Consider the following 18240-nt stretch of genomic DNA (forward strand, 5'->3'; position numbering starts at 1 on the left):
AAGCAGTGAGTTATATGCATCACCCAAACAGCAAAAGACATCACCAAAACAGTCAGTTACACACACCACCAAACCCATCAGAAACATGCTTTGATTTTCCACCACGTGCAAGCTCCTCTTCAATCCCCAAATCAAGCAATACGCTGTTCTGATAAAAGGTGTGCCTGAACTGCCTCGTGCTCTTTATTTACACTAAGAAAATACAGAATAAAGCAACTGAGATCAGGCCTGGACTCCAGACATTGGAGACCTGTCGTGTCTGAACCCCACACCACAAGCACCACAAGCTCCTAAGTGTGCCCAGGTCCTCAGAGGCTGCTGCTGAGCATTTGCCCACCACCTCTCATCGCCATCTCCGTGTCCTTTTGGTGGCCAGTTTGCAGGAGCTATCCTGCTGAAAAAAGTCACCGCTGCCTGTCCCCGGGCATGCACAGCCCACGCTGCACCAGGACACCAGGGCTGAGCGCAGGGTGCTGCAGGGTGCCCGCTGCCACATGGCCAGCAAGCACCGAGCACAGCCTCCAAACCCTTTCAGCTCCACAGGGTTCCTAAAGGGCTTCCAGGCGTCTTTAACCCATTCCTGCTCATCTCTTTGGAGGTTTTCCCCCTGCTTTTCCCACTTAATGCCGGGTCTTACTACTTAGCAGGCGAATATATAATTTAAAAGCTAAATAGAGCCCTTGAAAACAAATTATTTTAAAAAGCACGGGCAGCCTTTGCCCTTTGAAGTCCACATTAAGGTGGGCAGCTTGCTCTGGGGAACGTGGAACAACCACCTCTGAGTGTACCACCTCTGATCTGCAGTAATGGTTAACTAACGTGTTTATGGACAGGAAACCAATACGCCACAGAGCTGGAATTAAAACTTCCTCAAACTTTATCTAACGCCATATTTCATTAGCTGCTTATACCCCATGGCATCTGTGAATACATGAAAGGAGTTAACAAGGAAAGCAGGGCACAGATTAAGAAAATAGCTTTCTCCCACCCCCACAAGATTGTTACAAGGCAAAACACTCGGGCCAGTCTAATATCTGTAATCCCTCTAGTGGTAATGTTGTGGCACGTAATTAATCACCCCTCCAAAAGGCAATTAAGGGAAGTGAACAATCCATCCAGAGCGAAATCACAGCTAGCACGTGGGTTTTGTGGCACAGGCTCAGCAGCACCCTGCAGGAAAAATGCCCCTTCTGCAGCCCAAGCTGGCCTCAATCAGCCGCAGAGCTACTCCGCAACGGCAGCTCAGGGACTGGAAACACGCCGGGGCCACCTGTATGGGAGTGCTCAGGGAAGCAAGCAAAATGCTTTAAAGAAAGAGGTTTCTGAGTGTTTGTTTTTTTCTTCTCAAATCACTAAAAGAAAGGGGCAGTGGGTTTATAATGGACCTAAACACCCAATTTTGAGGTTAACCAAAAAGCTGAGCTTACCAGGCTTGAACTCCCATCCTGATGCCAGCCACTAACAGGAAAACAAGGCAGGATGTATTTGCTAATCTGGCCCCGACACAAGTCCCCTGGGCACACATCTCACCCGAGAGCCACCAGCAGCAACCATCGCAGGTGAAAACCCCCACAGGTCCACAAAGAGCACCGCTCCCAAAAAGACCTCCCTGGTCTACAACAGCTGGAAATCTGGTCGAACACCAAAGCCTTTCTTCCATTTAAGAAGCTTTTTTAAAGCACTAAATTCAACAGCTCTGGACATTTACTATTCACGTTATCTACTGCTGTTCCCCTTTGAATTTTACTAGCGTCTTGAGCCAAGCAATGGTGCTTCTTCGCTTGGCTTCATGAAGCTAGGAGCTGTGGTGATACACTCTCACACTGGAGGTGCTGAAGCAGAAAAGACCTCTCCGTTTAAATCCAATCCACCACCGACTGCAGAAAGAACTGAAAAAATCCAGCCCCTGGCAATCCTGCTCAACTGTTCTCCCAAACTACGTGTAGCGACATGACTTCAGCCAGGCTGCTATCCATCTGCAGCCACTAAAGGCATCTGAATTCCACTGGAGTTTTTCATTTTGCCTTCCTAAAAATTGTAGGACCATGAAGAGCTTTCCAAGAAGCTGCCACCAGAAACCACAAACCTGAAGAAATGCCAGCATTTGGGGAGGGTGATGGGAAAGAAAGAGCTTCAGAGAGGTCTGAGAACAAATGTAAGGCTTGGGTTCCCCAAAGCTTACCTCAGTTAGGGAACCCAGTTTCTAAACCTGAACAAAGATTCATCAAATTGCAGTCACCAGCCTTCCTATCTACTTGTCCCCTTTTAACCTCTGCATGTCCCACAGACAGAAGTGAGGCCGATCGAGTAATCTGGTGGGAATACCAACAGGTTCTGCTTGCTGGTAATAAATTAACTGGCTTTGTGTTGTCTATTACACAGAGAAATTACACAGAGAAAGCAAAGAAGCTCCGCACTCTGAGAAAACCAACGTATGGCCAGTGGAAGGAGAAGTGTTGCCTTCCTGCACAGGACTTCCTAGCAAGGTAGCACTACATTCAGAGCTGTCAGTGCAAGCAGGGCCTGAGCCAAGAGAAATAACCCAGCATATGGTTTCTGTACCGTGCATTATGTGGGGTCAGGAACATGTTGTCTTAAGGCAGATTTAATTACTTTTCTACTACTCTGCTGCAAGCGGTGTGAAGGAATGTGTTTCCTGAGCTTTGCTGGGTGGTGACCTAACAACATGGCACCTACATCACCATTTTCATAAGCAGGTCATTTCCCGACACACGTGCGTCAAGATCAGCTACTAGATGCTGCGAATTAATTCCACATGAGCTGGAACTGAACCAGCACAAGCCACCAGAGCAATCAATAGACTTCAAGCACGCCTCCAGCTTCATAATTTTACAGGCTGTACCTGAGAGGACTGTAAAACAGCACAAGCAGAAGACATCAGCAGGTTTCGAGTCCCTGTCGTCCAGTGAGCTCGCGTTGGGTTTGCTCAGCTCGAAGAAGCGTGGAGAGGAGCTCCCTGTTCACACAGCCCCCCCACGCCTGCACACACAGACAGTTGTGCAAACAGCCCCCAAACAGCGACTCAAAGTACATTTTCCCTGTTTGTTCTCCGAACTGACAGCTCAATTACAGCTTCTTCAACCCTCCTGCATCTTGAGGGATTGGGCACGGTTTGGGTCTGCACTGGGAAATGGCTGCAAAGCTTCGCTGAAGGCATGAGGAATTTGAGCAGGATCTGCCTCGCTTTCTCAGCCTTGTTCTTAGGAATGCACAAAGCTGAAGGCCAGAAGGGGTGAGCAGACTCCCCACACTGCTTAATCTGCCCCTCTACTGCAAGCCATAATATTCTATACTGTGGTGTTATACAAGCACCCTCTGCTTTGATTAAAATACTCCCGATGCTGGTTTTGCAATGTTAGCAGAAGCACAGTTAAAATTGGACAAACCCTACCAAAGCAGCCTGATACGGTGATGCAACGGGAAACAACTCTTGGAAAGGCAATCTCCTTTGTATCTCCTCAAAACTGAATTGCATTATGTGAAAACGAAACCCCCTAAAACTCAGAAGCTCCAAAAAAGCAAGAGCAGGATTAAAAGACATCTGGAATTAATAGCTTTTTTTCCCCTTTGTAAAATCCCTTTAATGTATCTTATCTTTATTTCCTGTACAGCGTTCCCACTTCAACATTCATTCAAATTTGAGAAAGACTATTTTGATTCATAGCTGGTCAATTCGCCATGCCTGGGCAGCACCTTTTAGTTAAAAACAAACAAAAAAAAGGCACGCATCTGTGTTTTGTCTGCGGAGGACACTTGCACGAATAGATCAAGAGGTTTCATAATCTAGCAGGACATGTTACTCTACACCAGAGAATTCAATTCACTTTAAGGTCAGCCTGTACCTTCCCTGTAATCAACTGCTTCCAAAACCCTCCCAAAGCCAGAACAGGTGTTTCATTCATGCTGTCTGTCTACCTGGCAAGGGCCCAAATACTTTCCTTTAAAGCCCGACCTCCATATTACTCCGGCGTGCACTGAAAACGTGCGCGTGTGCCGTCTGCTAGGCATGCTTTAGGCTTGGTCATCGTTAGCTACGTGGTTTTTTTTTTTGCACAAATCTAACAGGAGCACAGCTGCTTTTTATGTTAATAACTAAACCACGCTTTAGATTTACGCCACGCAGCTCTCCCTTCAGCCAGAATGGCCCTGAAGGGCCCTGTGGATTTAACGAGCTGACGTGTCAGCAGAGATCAGCTCACCCACCAGAAAAGTGCGGCTACTTCTAGGGTGAGGCACGGTGGCTGCGCAGCACCGCAGGAGAACGGAGGCTACTGGGTCAAATCGAAAACCCAGAGGAAGCAGGGGGATGAGCGAATGTGCTGGGGATGAAAAGCAGCAGCGATGGGAGCTAATGCAGCCCCTCGAGTGTGGACAAGCAGTGGGGGAAGCTAGAGACCCGCAGACAGAACAGGCTGGTACTGCCTGCACCCAGGGTGGGACGGATCCAGCACTGCACGAGGGCGACTGACTCCAGGCTGACTCAGAGAACAGGATTTCTCCTACCCTGTCACTGTAACTTCTTGGAATACCAGGAAGTTCACTCTCTCACAGATGACTTCACCCGCACTTGTCCCTGTGCCCTGTGGCTATGTGCAGGAATACTCTTCAGGCACGGGGGCATGACAGACCCCTGCTGCCCTCTAGAAAGATCAGATCCCATCCCGTTTTTCAAAACCCAGGTGGCGATTATCAGGTGCAAGGTTCTTCGGGGATCTCAGAAAGAATAGTTGGCACTTCTACTGCACATCCACACATTTTTTTGTTGCTGCAGTGGGAGGAGTAATTCATGCCAACAAGGACTGCTTGGGCGAAATCATCCGCTGCATTTCCATTCAAGGGGTTTCTTTTCTCCTAGCCGTTCTTGAGAGCTCGTGCTAATGTCACAAATAACTCTGGAAACAATGGGTCCTGGAGCAAGTTAGTAGCTAGCATAGCTAAAGGAAGATCTCACCCAGATGAGAAAGGCAAGGCACAGCTGACTGCTGCATAGTTTCCCTCTGCCTGCCCTGCCCCTGTGACTGCGTTTTCATTAACTGTGCCTCCATTCAGCTGGAAAGCTGCGGGTTTGCTTACATCAGGGAAAAGCTCTGATTTTATTAGCACTCCTAAACCAGCACAAAACAGAGCTCGTGGGCTGTTTGCTAGGTTACTGCAGCACAGCACGGACACAAATACACCTGCTCCCCAGGACAGCACAGAGCTGCTGCTATGAGAACAGCTCCTGCCTCCCAGCTGGCCTTTTGTCAGTAACTTTTCACCTACACCTGGGGACTTGGAGGTCAGATTTCTTTCCTGTAGTCAGAGTGATTCAGAACTGCTTATCTGATTGTGTTTGGGGAATCTTTCTACTTACAATCTAAACTTGACCGGAGGGGTGTGCTCAGATCCGTGTGACAGCCGCAGGTTGCTTGTTTTGCCTTTGTGCGCCGTGGCTGTGCCTCACCTGCCCAGACAAACGCTGCGATGCTCCCCGGGGTGCTGCCCTCCAGCACCAGCTGAAATCTCCACCAGCCCACCATGCCTGCACTAACTCCCACTGAAAACAAGGAGACAGGTGCCCACTGGTGCCTCTTGCTACCTGGAGTCCCAACACAGCAGGGACACGTTCAAATACTCTTCTGATCTCCGCAGTGTGAACATGCTTGGGTCCTGTTAGGGCTAACTCTCATTTATCAGATCACACAGAGCCAGTTTCCCCAGGACTGATGAGACCTAAACCATGCCTTAAAGCCCCACCACTATCAAATTCTAGTACATGGACTTGATAAATACGCTACCTTCTCTGCCAGCCAGGATAATAGTATTGGTATTTTCCTATGAAGTCCCATTTCTTTAATGAGAAATAACAGATGATCAATAAAAAGTGTCATTAGGGACAAAAAAAACAGGCCTCAGCAACATTTCAAGAACCAAGCTCATCCCACAGGAAGGGTCATCTCAGCAGATATACCAGACCAGAAGATATCCTTTGGTTTCTGTGTGTGTTTTGCCAGCTTAGAGGGATGCCCAGCCTAAAACACCCTGGCTGTGGCTCCCCAAAGCAATCATCAATAGCTCTCATGTCAGTCGTAAGGATAAGAATTAGAGGGATGTGCACGGACCTAGCAATGCAACAGACTTATTGAACAAACACTTAATTTGGGATCTCCCTGCTACCTCCAATCGGCAGCATTTAAAAAAGCACCAAGCTGAATGAAGCGGGGAAGCCACGTTCTGGCTGTAAAGCTCCAGTTTTTTGCCGCTCCTCAGCAGCTTTTCTAATTGCTCTGCACATGTTTTCCCAGATGAAATCAGAACCGTGGGTCTTATAAACAGTGCCAGCTGGTAAAGAGGTTAGATGCAGTCTGAAAAAAAAAAAAAGGTTGAAATGAAGCAGTTCAAAAGCAGTTTCAAAGCAGTTTTTGAACGTGGGAAATAACCTTATTCCCCAAGTCCAGGAAATTGAATGGCTGGGACCAGTGACACTGGTGTAGGGAGGACGTGGGGTCTCTGCCACCCCAGCAGGCTGTGCTGGGTCAGCAGGCAGCCAGGGGGATTTGGCTGAGGGATGGGAAGCAAGGAACAGCCACCCTGACAGGAGTTACCCTTACTGTAACCTTCTGCAGACAAACCACTGAGATAAAAACCAGTCTCGATGCAGGGCTTTTGCATTTTCTTCTCACTCCAGAAAGGGCACGGGCAACAGAAGGTGTGGGAGAGGGCAGCTCCTCTGGAGTAACAAAGATCAACGCGGACACACAGGAGTCAGCACCCTGGTTTTGCACCACCACCACCAAACGCCCTCGTGTTTGCATTACTTTGATTTGAGCACATGAGGAGACATCCATACCTGCATTGCCACTTCAGAGCTGGAAAGAGGGAGATTATTTATGGCCCAAGACACTCCACAGGGCACAAGGAAGTGACGGGTGACAGAGTTTAGCTCCAGCTGCACATTGTGGGTTTTGCCTATGGAGAATGCTTTGCCTTTTTATTTTTTTATTCTTCCCCGGGATGCACTCAATCCAAGCACAATATTGACAATAAACTCTTCTTTCCGAGATTCCCAGTCCTAATCCGTGGGACTTGGAGAGGGCGAAAGCATTGTAATGAAATATTAGCAAGAGTTGCCTTGGTAACTGCCCAGATGAAGCCCTCTTATATTCACTGAAGTTCTCCCAGCGTGACTAATACCTCCTGGGCTATAGTTACACCACTCCGAACGCCCTGAATGCACGACCAAGTAAGCAGAGCAAACACACTCAGGCCCCATTTACACAGTTATGGCTTAATCTGATTATTTTGTACTTTGACTGAGTGCAGGGGAAATTTGCAGGGCTTCACTTTGCAATCGTCCCTTCGCTTTCATCTTGCACTTCTCGCTAATTCAAGCTAATATTTCCCATCCGGCATTTCCTAAGGCAGAACAAACCCCAGCCTAACAGCTGAGCGCAAACTGCACTCATCTGTTAAAATGCATTTAGCAACATTTTCTTTCCCCTGCTAACCTTATCAGCGAGCGTAGCAGGTGAGGAATGTGGAGGGCCCTCGTGCAATGCAAAGCAAGGAGCGCTGCATGCACGGCCCTCACCAGCCCCTCGGCAGCAAAATTCAGCTCACAGTTTTCAGCGACTTAAAACCATCGGTGTGAAAGAAAAGCAGCAGAACCCCAGGACACAGGGAAAGGCACCAGCAGAGATCCTTGCCTGACCTGAACAAGCCACCTTTTCCCATCACTTCCCTCTCTGCAAGCTCCCAGGCACTGCATGCACGCCGTTACCCTTCTGATGGGTGGAATCTGAATTGCTCAGGTACATGCCCTTGGCCACGTAAAGCTTAAGGCTTGCACAGATCAGAGATTTTCTTTTGCTTGAGTAGGGACCTGCAAAGATATCCCCCGAGCTGCAGTGCCGCTGTTCCCCAAGAGGCTGGGACGGCCCCACATATACAGGACCGTGACAGCAGAGGGAACATAAGTGGCTCCTTTGTAAACCACAGCTGACAGCAGCAGAGTGCTATCACCACTCCAAACTCAGGCTCTCTCCGTGCACTGGCTCCCTCCATCCCAGCCATCCAGATAACCCTTTATTTTCCTGTTGCAAAGCTCCTTTCACTGACAGAACCAAGGATTTAGAGGTCCGTGAGAGGATAACTCTGCACACCTGCTCTTCATAACCCACAGTCCAGCTCTTGCTGCTGGGAGTACAGGTCTGACAATTTGCTTCCCCGAGTGGGATCAGGGGCACAGCGCCTACAAGAGGGGAAGACCAAGAGTTGTCACATATTTTCAGCGTTTTGGAAATGCATAAAATGTGTTCATTTGGGGAATCTCAGAATTCAGACACCTATTTTTTTTCCAGCACACAAAACTTCCAAGACTCCTGTTTTAGACGTGAGAGAGGGCAACTGCAATATCAGTGACAACATGCGCTCTGATTTCCTTTCTTTGGTTAAATGGGGGAATGTCAGTAGCTCTCCAAGCATTTGAGCTGAAAGGCTGAGGACAGCTCAGCTAACACCCCGTAACTCCTGCGTGGTGACCACTGAGCTATATCCTATTGCAGCTACACGATGACTTGAGTCTCCACACCTGCCTGTGCGCTTTCATCTCCGAGTGGGCCACGAGCCATAACCACGTCCTCTGCAGGAATTAGCCTCGGCCAGCTAAGGCCTTGCTTTCCTGGTGAAAGCAAAAGGTCACAGCAGATTTTGATCTCCTTCCTGCAGCTCAGGGTGTGTGGCAAAGGGCTGCTGCGATGCTGCAGCTGTGGTTCTGCAGACAAGACACTGAAAAGGCTTGGAAAGAGGCAGCGCAAGGTTTGCTACCAGAAGAGGGGCTGCAGAACAGGGGCATTTTGGCTGCGATATTTGCCTGACTGGTGAGTAAAAACTGCAACCTGCACAGGATATTCACACCTCCTGGTGCCTGCTTGGGCTGTCCCCATCACAGCATATTCCTGAAAAAAACAAATTATTCAGCAAAGAGGAACAACGGATACAGCAGCACAGCCTCTCCTGGCACCAAGGGCTCATGCACAGTTCGGTTCTGTGCTGCACGCATGGACGGGCTCCTCAGAGTCAATTTGTAGGGGATATGTGGGAACATTACTGCTCACTCCTAAGCCTTTCACCAGCACTGACTGGCTCACCCTGTTAGTGCCCAGCACAGCCTGGGCGTGCTGGAGTAAAGGTGGCATTTACACCTTTCCTCAGTGTTTGTCCCTTCCACGTAGCATGAGCTGCTTTTTACACCCGTGTCCACCACAGATAAGAACTCGCCATAGTTTGGGCTCCATATCAGGAAAAGATTTTACATATTTCCATTGTCACAGGCATTAATCTGAAATCTAAATTACTTCCTATTTGGGAAAACATCTGAGCTTTTTCCATGCACATTATTCCTCCAGTAGCTTAATAGGAACAGCTAGCTATTTGGCACTTAAAAATAATCCTCCCCCCAGTAGGAAAAGATAGCAAATAGGAAAATAGGAGCTTCCTCCAAAGCAGAAGAGCTGTTAGCCTGTTTCTAACACCCTGGAGAAAGATGGTGCCACAGCCAAGAACCTGGGCTACAGCTGAGGCTCAAATCCCTTCTCTGCTAGCTTCCTGCATTACCCCGGACACATCATGTAGCTTTATCTTTGCGTCTCATCACCAACTCAAAATCAAAAGTAGTAACAGTCGTAGTGGGATGTTATGAGAATAAAAGCTCTGAGAGCTGTGCTCAGCCATCAGCTGGTGATGGACTTTTAACTTTGGTAAAACAAGCTAAGCCCTGCTTGATTTTGTATGTCAAATAGACTGCAGTGAATATCCCACAAATGCTACCAGGCCTCTCCAAGTCACCTTCCAGGAGATTAAATGGCAAGCACAAGAACTGACACGTTTGCCAGGATTGACACAATTCAGAATCAGGATGATCCCTAAACTCCATTCCAAGGGCTGGTGAATGGAAAAACCATCACCAGCTCTGATGCACACAGCAGGCTGAGAGATTTCTCCGGTATTTCTCCAAGTCTATGAGCTGGGGAAGCTGTGGCTGGGTGCTAAGGCAGCCTCTCTGTGAGCTGCCCTGATGAGCTGGAGAACTTTGGTTCGTCCCAGAGGATGAGCTGCTGTGCAGAAAGGCTGCTGCAACCCTAGAGGTCAGAAACCTTTGATGATAACCACGGGGAAGCACTTTGGGATCTCTCCGTGCAAAAATGTTGGTGTGGTTTTCCAGACATAACATTTCACATCAGGCAGTTGAAAACATAATAGAGACTCGTCATGGGTTTATTCTTCAACTGCTGGTTTTCAGTGTGATATTTTCTACCCGTGTAATAACCTGCAATTTCCTCAGCACTTTAGGGAAGGTTTGGATGGTGCAGAACCTTTGTACAGTCATCCAGGTAACCAAAGAAATCCTCTTAAATGCAGAATGGCTGGTTTGCTGGGGTAGGTCCTCTTCCTGCTTTTAAAAAGTTTGTGTTAATACTATGGATAATATTTTAAATAAAGAAGAAAGAAACCTCAGAACCACAGCTGGGATATTTGTGGAAGGTTCCTCTCCAGTTTTCAAAGATCCTAGAAAAACTGGCAAGGCAACCAAAAGCCGTTTTACCTTCTTTCAAAACATTAAAGGGAAAAAGGCACTTTGCGGATTAGGAGATTAAAATTACAAATACACTATCTGGTAATTTTATAGTAATTAAAGTCATTAACTTGAGTGTATGCTGCCACTGCAGCTGGTTTGGGCTTTCAGAATTTTATTTAAAGGACCCACATTATTAAAGAGCTTCAGATGTGGAATTACTGATGAAAGGTATCCACTCCGGATTGATCCATAGCTCTGAACTTTTAAGGACTCCTGAGATGAAAGCCGTTTGGAAACTCCTTTTGTGATTTATGCATATAGTGCCTGACATCCTCATCTTCATGCTAGGGATTTATCCCTTCCCTAATGAGGTGAAGGTCAGGCATGCCACGCTCGTTTTGGAAACGGAGAGGGTATGGGCGTGTGCCCATTGGCATTCTTGCCTTGAGCTCTGCACTTCAAGCATGAGGTATGAATAAAGGAATTTAATTAGTTCTTGCCTGCTTCCATTAAACTGCTCTAGAGGGAGGGATGCAGGGAGTGTAATAAACAGAGTATGTGATTTGCATGTTAATAAAGGTACGTACACTTTCTCTGGACAAGCCTTGACTTGATACCAAGATTAGAACTTGCACAAACCCCAACTTGGTTCCAAAACAAGCCCACCACACACAGCAGTACGAGTTTCACAGGGCTTTAAACTTAATTACAATCTATTCTGCTTTTGCTGTTCAGTGTCTCTCTGGCTGTTCCCTGGCCTGCAGCTCACAGAAGAAGCAGATTAAGCGCTTTGTGGAGTTTATCAAATCCTTATTATTACAGGCACTCGCTGGGTTTGGGAGAGGAAGCGTCAGATTCTCGTTTGCTCGTTGTTGATTGTGTTTCAGGCTGGAGAGAATGGAGGAGAGCTGCTCGCTGCACAGGAGGGACTGAAGCCATGGCTTGACAACATGTTGTCTTTGGCAGCGGTGTCAGCCTAATCTCTTTCTGCTCTCCTTCCCCTTCTGGCTGTGCCAACATAACCATTTGTGGAACCAGGCTGTGAAACAGAACAGGGAACTGACCCAGGTATAAAAAGAGATGCAAAATAATTTTATTTTTTTTTACAGTTTATTTTTTTTAACCTATCTTAAGCTTTCCCTATGAGACTGCAAGAGTCAGACATCTGGAAGCACAACTATTTCAGTACAGGGCTGTTAAAACAGGTAAGCACTAGGAGCTGTCGAGAGGGAGGACATCCAGCTCTCGCTGATTTAAGACAGCCATTCCTAATACCAGGAGGAATGATGTAAAGCAAAGTGGCATGTCACTAGGCCAGAAAAAAACTGATCCATCCATTTTAGGGGAGAGAAGACAGGTCAACACACTTATAGCTGAGTTTTTTATTCTTGGAGCACACAAGTTGTGCTGTTTCACCTACACTTACCAATCATGTTAGGACAAAATGTGTTGCTGAAGAATTCTCTAGCCGAATCCAGACTGGTGATACAAATAGCACAGTTAGTTTCAGGAAAGATGAATCAGCAGAAATAAAATGGAAAAAAAAAAATAAACAAAACAAAAAAAAAGAACTTGAAGTTCTTATCTGGGAGCTGGGTTGAGCCCTTTTTTTCTCGTGAATTTCATGTTTTTTCTTGGAAGAATGACTTGCCTGCATGCCAGGCTCCCAGCTGCAATCTGCTGCAGGCAGAGCAGATGTGATGCTACACACTGAGGTAAAAGCCTCTCCTAGGATGACTGAAAAGACAAACTCACATCGTAGCGTGGCCCATGGCATCAGCAGGGGACAGGCACCCTGAACCACTGCAGGTACAGGTGGCGATGGTGTCTCCCGACAGGAATTTGGAAGCACAGCCGTGTTCTCAGGGAGAGATCTGGGTGGTCTCTGATGCAGCTCGCGCTGGTAATTTGTGATAAAACACCATCTTGGCAACATCCCCCAAACACCTTCCCCAAACACAAAGCCCAACTTTGTCCCTGGAGCATAGCATTCAACCCGACACAGCTGCTCTGAACGCAGTCCAAAGGCACTGCAGAGGGTGGGAGGTACACGGGAAAACCCTGCAGACGTTTAGGTGAAACTGCCTGCTCACTTCCCCCAAACCCTCACCTTACAGCTCTGGCACGGCTTCTGCAGTGGTTTTTGGTGCTTTCATCGGGCCCCAACGGCTCGGTGGGCTCGCTCCCAGATCCTCCCCACCCCATCAAACCACCTGCACCAGCTGGACTCGGCCCTTCAGCCCCCCCAAGCCATCCTAAAACATCCAGGGGTTTTGGGGGGAGATCCACCTTTACACTTTTAAACCCCAGAGTATTTCACAAGGTGTACCATGGGAGAGGATTTTTTGAGAGACAACATGACTTGCAGTCCAAATCTGCACGCCTTAAAGCGGTTAAATTTTAAGGTAAACAATGAACTTCTGAAAACCAGGCCTGCTACAGCAGACAACCAAAATCCTTAGCTCTGCTCAGCAGTGCTGCCCGGCATGCATAAAATTAGGAGAAAAGGATCCCACATGAATATGCCAAAACGTACAGCATGACAGCAGGCTGCTGTTCTCCACATAACGCCGCGTCGCTGACACTCCGTCCCTGAGAACCTCGCACCATCCGAGCCAGCAGTAAATCCCCGAATTCTTTGCCAAGTAGACACATCCTGTTACTCCTCTTTACAACTTCAGACATGAAGGCAAAGAAGTCATGTCATTTACACGAGGTCACAGTGAGTCCATGCCAGACTTCTTCAAAAATAGCTGAAAATCCTCCCCAAACACCTCCACTGTCAAACTGCAAGTTTGAAAGGCGGAGAGCTGGAGAACAGCACAAGCTCCACCAAGCAAAAATCCCTGCAGAATTCCTCAGGCATGCACTAAAACCCTACAACTCGTCCCGATGTTTTTTCCACCCTTTTGGTGATTGCTAATCTTTACGGCGTTTACATTCCGTATATCATTTTTATAACCAGTGATCAGAAAGGGATTATGAGCAGGGGCTGCAAGTTATTCACACAGGGGCTCTGTTTATCTGAGCAAAAGGAGCAGCTCTGCTACTTTAACCATTTGCACGGTGGCAGAAACACCCTCACGGACATGCACAAGGCCAATGGGCTGTCCTACATGGAGAAGTAACATCTCTTAAACATGCAGCAGACACAAACCCCAAGCAGGCTGTCATTTTTACACCCAGTTTCCATCCATCTTTTCTGAAATCAACATCAGCAATCGCATCCCTTCTCCCACACTGCCCAGAGTGTGCTGGGAGTGCTCTGACGAAAGAGAGCTGTGACCCGAGGACCCCTGGCAGGCACAATTTAGAAAAGTCCCAGCGCCGATCTAAATTCATACCAGAGGTCACTTCATCCCCTGGGAGCTCGCTGGGGCCAGAGCTCAGCTACAAGAACTGGGCTGCCCAAATCCACCAGAAGGAAACTGAAGTCCTGCCAATGCCGCTGGATTTAGTTTACCTCGGCTGCCAGTGCCCACCGCCTTGGATGCAAAGGTTGGTTATCCATTTAAGATGCAGCTGGCACCTCTTAATGCTAACATGAAGCCTGACAAGGCTCCCTTGATCCTCTGCAAACATCCCAGCCTTGATAGCAGAAACGCTGTGGCTGCCGTTTTGAAGTAACGAGTGGTATCGCCCTGCTCCCACTTCCCTTTGAGCCAGAAGATCAGAAGAAAGAAAAAAATTACAAGAAAAAAAGGAGCAAGGCCTTAAAGAAAGCAATCAAGTGTCTGTAAATATTCAGCAGCTAAGAAAGGAAATGGATTCACTGATGCATAACAGCATCTTCTGAAATATCAGGAAGAACAGAGACGGCTCTCATCTAGGAAGTTAGATGTAATGAGAACAAAGCAACTGCTGAAGGGAAGGAAAAGGGACCTCAGGAGACTTTCCAGGGCAGGAAAGGGTTCCAGGTTATGGCAAAAATGGAGAGTCAGGGATTTAATGCTTGTAAGGTCATACTGCAGACTTTCTGGGGAGTGGATTCTCCCTTCGTGCTTGCTTGCAGAGTGCCCTGATGCCTTTGAAGTACTGTATAAATTATACAACAACCAAGAAGAGTGGAACTTACTGGTCTGGGAGGCCTTTACCCTTGTTTAAAGACCACTCCCTCTATACAGATACTCAAGTTACTTCAGAAAAAAAGAAACGAAAAAAAAAAAAAGCTGGCATTCACTCCTTTTTCCTACCAGGTGTGTGTTTCATCTCCTGCCTAGCTATTGTGTCTCTGGCCTCGGCAAACACAACGCCTGTGCTGCTGCCTCTCCGGGCTGGAAGCAGCTGTGCTGCCTGCCTGAGGCTGGGCATGGGGCACGGGGCCTCCTTTGTGCCCCACCGTAAGACAAGCCACGGAGAGCACGCTGCTGTAACATCTGGAAACCAGCTTCCTCAGCAAAATTGGGACGTGCGTGCCCAGTTCTGTTGCTGATGGGGAAAGGAGGAGTTAGTTGGAAGGAGAACCTGACAGCCCTGATCTTTAGCTGACAGGAGCTGTCTGCCTGCAGTAAATCAGGGCTGGGAGGCGCTCCACAGGCGTGAGGGTGATCGGCAGGCTTCTGAGGCAGCACCAGCAAATCCACCATGGGGGATCCTTCCCCAAGAATGAACCTGCTGTGGGTTGGGGTCCCCCCATTTATGGGCTGTGCTTCTGCCCTGTGCATGAGGTGAGTGCCCCTGGGGCGCAGCACGCCTCTGCAGGAGAGGAGCTGGGGTTTTGCAGGGCGCTCGGCGCGCTCCCTGCTCCCAGCCCTGCAGGTAGGAGCACCCACCTAAACCCACAGCCCCTCCCCGCCTCCCCCGCAGCCTATTGTTGCATTCGCAGTCGAAAGCAAGCCTTGGGGACAACCGCAGACAGCTCTGGGAGGCAAAGGTTACAGGTGTGCCCCACGCTCCCTCGCGGGGTGAGCTGCTGTCGGCAGAAGGGGCTCCAGGCCCCGGGGTGACAGCTTGACGAATGACATGCCACATCAAGGCTGGCAGCCCCTCTGCCTGGGAGGAGCGCAGAGCTTCACGAGCATTTTTCTCCTCTGAAATCATTCCCCTGCCTGGCTGCCATTTCTAGCCCCTTCAGCTCATTTCTACGCCTTCATAAACTATGTTGGAGATAAAAGGTAGCAGGAGATCCCCTCCTCGAGGTGGAGGCGGTCGGCCCCTCAGGGAGCTCCAGGTTTGAGGCTGGTGATTGTCCCAGACACTTCCTGGCACAAAGGGTGGCTGTGGCAATGGGGACAACTGCCCCGGGGGACCTGGCGTTGTCTTCTCACCCCTTACACAGCTGCGTGATGTGGACAACAGGGCAGCTCATCCCACAGGTCACCCCTGGTTCTTTGCAGTTAGTGGGAGTTACTTCAGCTTCTTCCCAGCCTGACTTTGGCTCTTCGCAGCCCTGAGAAGCCTCAGGAGGTGACCATTGCCCTGCATCTTCACAACTGGTAGGAGCAGAAATTGTCGAAGCACAAAGTCTTTAACTCCAGTCATTCATTCCCTTATTTCAGGCAAAGTAGGGAGATCTGCATTATTAAAACCTAGCCCTTGAGAGTCCCTCTGTAGCTACAAAGTCCCGTTCTGCCATTGACAGAGGGCACCTAATGTTGGCAGCAGACTGCCCAGCCACATCAGCAGCAATGAATCAAACCCAGGGATCTGTTCTTCAGCCCATGCTGCAGCTCTATCAGTGCTGGATCCTGCTGCAAGCACAGAGCAGTGCCACCCATAACATGAGTTTCCTGGCCTGAGCTCCCCTGCTAAGAGAAGAGAAGAGAAGAGAAGAGAAGAGAAGAGAAGAGAAGAGAAGAGAAGAGAAGAGAAGAGAAGAGAAGAGAAGAGAAGAGAAGAGAAGAGAAGAGAAGAGAAGAGAAGAGAAGAGAAGAGAAGAGAAGAGAAGAGAAGAGAAGAGAAGAGAAGAGAAGAGAAGAGAAGAGAGAAGAGAAGAGAAGAGAGAAGAGAAGAGAAGAGAAGAGAAGAGAAGAGAAGAGAAGAGAAAGGACCTGCAGAAAAAACAAGTCCATATAGAAAAATTATTACTATTATTATTATTATTATTATTATTATTATTATTATTATTATTATTATTATTATTATTATTATTATTATTATTATTATTATTATTTAACTGAAAATATAAAGATGACCGAGGCTGCAGAATTCTTTTACTAGAAGAAAGTAGGCAAGGCAAGAAACACCAAGGAAGAGCCTAACCACATGAAGCTGGTGCATACTGAAGTGTCTGAAGGATTGCAGCACAGACACCAAGTACATGGGAAAGAGCAGCCTGCAGGTCTCCCCCACACCCAGAAGGGCCGAGGCCCATCCCCTGTTTCAGCAGTTCCACGTGGCGTACCCAACCATGGCTCATAAATCTCAGCTAATCGGGGCACTTCCTTCGGCCCCCAGATCTTTGTTTAATCACTTTCTCTAGACCACGCTGACTTTCCAGATCTTGCAGGCAACAGCTCAGCACTTCCAGCAAGTGCCCTGACCGAACGTCCCAGCTCGGCGTGGCGTCTCCACGGCTCGAGCTGCTGCTGCCTTCGCTCACCCACAAGGATTGGCAACTGCAACGTCCCCACGGGCTTCCTCGGGGCTGTCTCACAGCGGTGCCCAGCACCACGAGCTAGCTTGGACAAAGGTTTACTGTTAGATACGGCCGCTTGTGCGGTTTAACATGCATCATCTAGCATGCTGACAAAGATTAAATGAGTCATCCTTTAGCAAGTGTTCAGCTGGCCAAGCTCAATCTCGTGGGGATTTCTGACTGTAACTCAAGCTACTTAAATCTGGTCTACATTAGACCCCTGTCAGCCCAAATGGCTTAATTCAAAACGTATGTGGGGGTGTAATTGCACCTTTAAATGTAGGCTCAATGAAACCCAAAGGTACTTGGAAGCCCAAGTGACTTCTCATGAAAACCTCCGAAATATGTAAAAACAAGCAGCCTGCTCCTCCAAGGCGGCAGGAATCTGACTCAAAATGCACCTCAGTGAGATCATGTCTCTATCTGATACTGATCCATGGGAAAAAGTTGGTAGCAGTACAAGACACAGTAGCAAAGAGTTTAAATTGTCCATGTCTGGGGACTGTTCTTTGAGCTTTCAGGGAGTGCCTGCTATTAAAATCCTCGTGCTGTAAATAGTCCAAAATCAACTATAATTTTAGCTTGTGACTCAAGCAGAAGATAAAAATTATTTTGAAAGCAAAACAAAAGATGCTTCACTTTCGTTTCTGATGAGTTTGGATTGAGGGAGGGAGCACTAATCCACCTACAGAGATAAAGAATGGGACAGCTAGTTATCTCACAAACTTTTAAGCATATTGGCCACAAAACTCCAGGCAATGCAATGTCCCTCACATTTTCCTGGCATCTTCCATCACTGGAGGACTCTAGCCTAACTTTTAAAAATTAGACATTGGTACTTCCATGGTTTAATCTTTTTAACAATGAAACTGCCTGGCTAGCACTGCTGGTGAGAATTAGATCTTGAGATGCATTTTTGTGAATGGGGACAATCAGTCAGAGCTGTCAGGAAGGCATTTGTTAGGATTACCAAAGCTGTATCCAGAAGCAAAGGTGTTCAGAGGAAACCAAATGCCAAATGCAGCAAAGTTTCGTTGTGCAAAATTAGCAAACAGCTGGACACCCACACGTAAGAGACTGACCACGT

This window comes from Netta rufina (assembly GCF_964035555.1).
Source record: "Netta rufina genome assembly, chromosome: 16".
Taxonomy (NCBI): Eukaryota; Metazoa; Chordata; class Aves; order Anseriformes; family Anatidae; genus Netta; species Netta rufina.